The 3,006-nt window shown below is 41.2% G+C and overlaps 1 long non-coding RNA gene across 1 annotated transcript; it reads right to left on the bottom strand.

Moving 5' to 3' along the window:
- Positions 1-1,487: 1,487 nt before the first annotated feature.
- On the bottom strand, positions 1,488-1,782 carry LOC143440276 (uncharacterized). The gene is made up of 2 exons (XR_013108066.1): positions 1,734-1,782; positions 1,488-1,697 (listed from the first exon to the last, which is right to left on the bottom strand). It is a non-coding gene; the product is annotated as an uncharacterized LOC143440276 (long non-coding RNA).
- Between the last annotated feature and the right edge of the window lie 1,224 nt (positions 1,783-3,006).

The following is a 3,006-nucleotide window of genomic DNA, read 5'->3' as shown; positions in this document are numbered from 1 at the left end:
TTGTAATTTGGATATTTTAACACTTTCTAGTTGTACAAAATAAGTATGTAAAATCTTAATGCTTCTTCCACATTCTATACCATAGCTAAGTCAATTTATTTTTAAATTATTTTGACTTAAGTTTTATAAAGAGTTTTATATAGGCTGGCCTCAATTTCAGTAGTAGCCAAGTCTGGCCTTCAGTGCCTTACACTTCCATTTTAGCCTCCACAGTGTTGAGATAACAAGCAAGAGCAATTATACATAGATGACCTTGAGATTTTTATTTGTTTAAATGCATTATCAAATTAGTGTCTTCTTCTGAAAGACCCCCAAAAGGGGACCCTCACCCAAGTCCGGACCTGCATGAACCCAAGGACACACGAGAAACCAACTTGATGCAATTGCAGAGGAGGTTTAATGATGAGGGAGGGCCCTTGGGCCGGAACATATCTCACGCAGGAGATAGAGGTTCCGACTCAGAACCCAGGAAACTTGGGATATTTATGGGTAGGGGTTGGGGAGAGCAGGAAAATTAGATGCGGTTACATATGATTGGTTGTACTTTCACGCGGCTACACATGATTGGATATTTCAAACATCAGCAACTTGCAGAACTGGCAGAACTTGCAGAACCTCGGACCTCCCAGAAAGGGAGGGAGAGAGAAGTAAACACCAGATAGCCCATTACTCACTTGGGCTTGTTTGGACTTGTCTGGGCATGCCCTTGCATGCCTTTATTTTTGGTCACCCTGCCCCTTCAGGGACTTAATATTTTATTATGACTAAATTTAACAAATTGTTGGTGGTCTTTGCTGACCATGAATTTTTTGTTATCGTTTCAACGCTGCTTTCAAATTTTATTTTCACACTTCATAATTGGTTAACCATTTTTACTGATTTTAAAATATGTCAAAGGCTATGAACAGAAGTCAAATATGTTCATAATATGTAACAAATATTAGTTTTGTCCTTGTTAACTGCTGCCACTGTGCAGAACACAAAACACTTTGCTGGGAATTTGACACCTGAGCTGGATTCCAACTTTTCAACTGAATAACAACCAACTTTCAGAGTGGTGTAGGCACAAGCTAATGTCATTATAAAGTTTCCTTCAGTTCTAACTTTTTAATTATAATGTGGATTGTTGAGTTTTGTGCAGTGCTAACTCAGAGCAAAAAAAATGCAATAAGTGTGTATGTGTGTGTGTGTGTGTGTGTGTGTGTGTGTGATCCTGAGTGTGATTATGTGTATATGTATGTTGCTAGGGATCAAATCTATGACCTTAGGCATATTAAGAGAACATCATACCATTAAGCTATATATACCCCTAGTCCTGCAAAATGTCAACATATGTATCACATTTCTGAAGTCTTTAGTGCTTAATTTCCCTTACTTTTCTTATAATAATAAAAGTACTATACCAGATATTAAAAATATTACCTATTGTTGTTGTTTTAAGAAGAAGTCCGACCGCAGCTCAGAACAAACCACTCCAGACCATGCAGTTCCAAGGGGGAGAAAGTTTATTCAGGGGAAAGGGCAAAGGTGGGGAGAGAAGAGAAGTAGAGGCCGGCCATGACCACGTGGAGAGACAGAAAGGTGGGGGAGGGGACAGAGAGGCAAGAGGGTAAGAGAGTAAGAGGGCAAGAGAAGAAGAGAGGGAGTAAGAGAGAGAGGAGGGGGCAAGCAGCCCCTTTTATAGTGGATCAGGCTACCTGGCGGTTGCCAGGTAACTGTGGGGAGGAGCATACCTGGCTGTTGCCAGGTAACTGGGGAGGTGGAGTTTAGACGGAATACTAACACCTATGGCTGGTGATTCCACAAGAAGTTTTACTGTTGTAGCATAGAACATATTTTACAAACATTTTTGGTTACAAAAAAATTCATCCTGCTTATAAAAGAGGTTTTACAACAATGAATTTTTCAGAATAGAGCTCACTTGGGGGAAGAAATAAATAAGAAGGAGAAGGTCTAAAAACCACCAAAGATGATTGAAAATTCAATAGAGAAATGTAGTATTTTAAAGCAACAAAGTGGAAATAGCTTGAGTCCTTTTTTTTTTTTTTTTTTATAATCTCAACGCCACATCTAGTGACATACCTCCTCCAACAAGGTCATTTTTCTCTACCTTTCTTTAATAGCACCACCAGTTGGGGATTAAATGATCAAATACTTGAGCCAATGGGGAACATTTTCATTAAAACCACCACATTTAGCTTCCTCATCTCCTTTTAATCAGAAGGATACTCTAATGAAAATGCATTTAATCAATGTTTTAAAGTCACCATAGTGTTTTGTAGGGTGGTGGGGTCTTGCATATACTCTGCCACAGGGCATTGTACCTGGAGTGGCAGGACAGGGAGTTTTGACCACTTACCCCACACTGGGCTGTATGTAGGGAAATCCTGGGACACTGCAGCTCTGGGGATGGATAAGAACCATCTGAGGTGTGGGACAGCCAGAGCTGGTTTGGGAGTTCCCAGGCCTGTGATAAGGCTGCTGGAAGCAGTGGAAGAGCTGAGAACAGAGTTGGGGCCCACTAGCTGAATCTAGCTCAGGGCTAAGGGTAAAGGAGGAGAACTCTGGCTGATCCCAGGTCGGGGGTTGGGGCGGGCAGGAGATATGAGCGTTTGGCTTGATGGGTGATGGCTTGGGCTTGATGGAGTGCCTGGCTGGGAACACAGAAAGATCTTCTTCAAAAGACTAGACAGTGGATCTATAGATGAAGGCCTTCTTCATGACTCCCCACAGCGGATCCAGATAATAACTGGCAGTCCATGGTTTTAAAGCATTTATTGTCATGGCAGAAAGTGAATGTGTAAGACCATAACCCTCTTTCCAGGGCGGGCCTGAGATTAAATATCTTTTGCAGAAAGGAATGTCTGAGAAGGACAGGCCTTTAAGTACCTAATTAAAATATAGATGTCTGTCTTGAACTTATATGAAGGGGCTTCCTTTATATATGGAGGGGCTTGGAGTATTACCCTTATATGATTCATATGGTCACAAAACTATGGGGGGTTT

Source organism: Arvicanthis niloticus, chromosome 29 (assembly GCF_011762505.2).
Source record: "Arvicanthis niloticus isolate mArvNil1 chromosome 29, mArvNil1.pat.X, whole genome shotgun sequence".
NCBI lineage: Eukaryota > Metazoa > Chordata > Mammalia > Rodentia > Muridae > Arvicanthis > Arvicanthis niloticus.
Note: the sequence above shows the minus strand (reverse complement) of the source record. Positions and strands in the feature narration are given on the sequence as shown.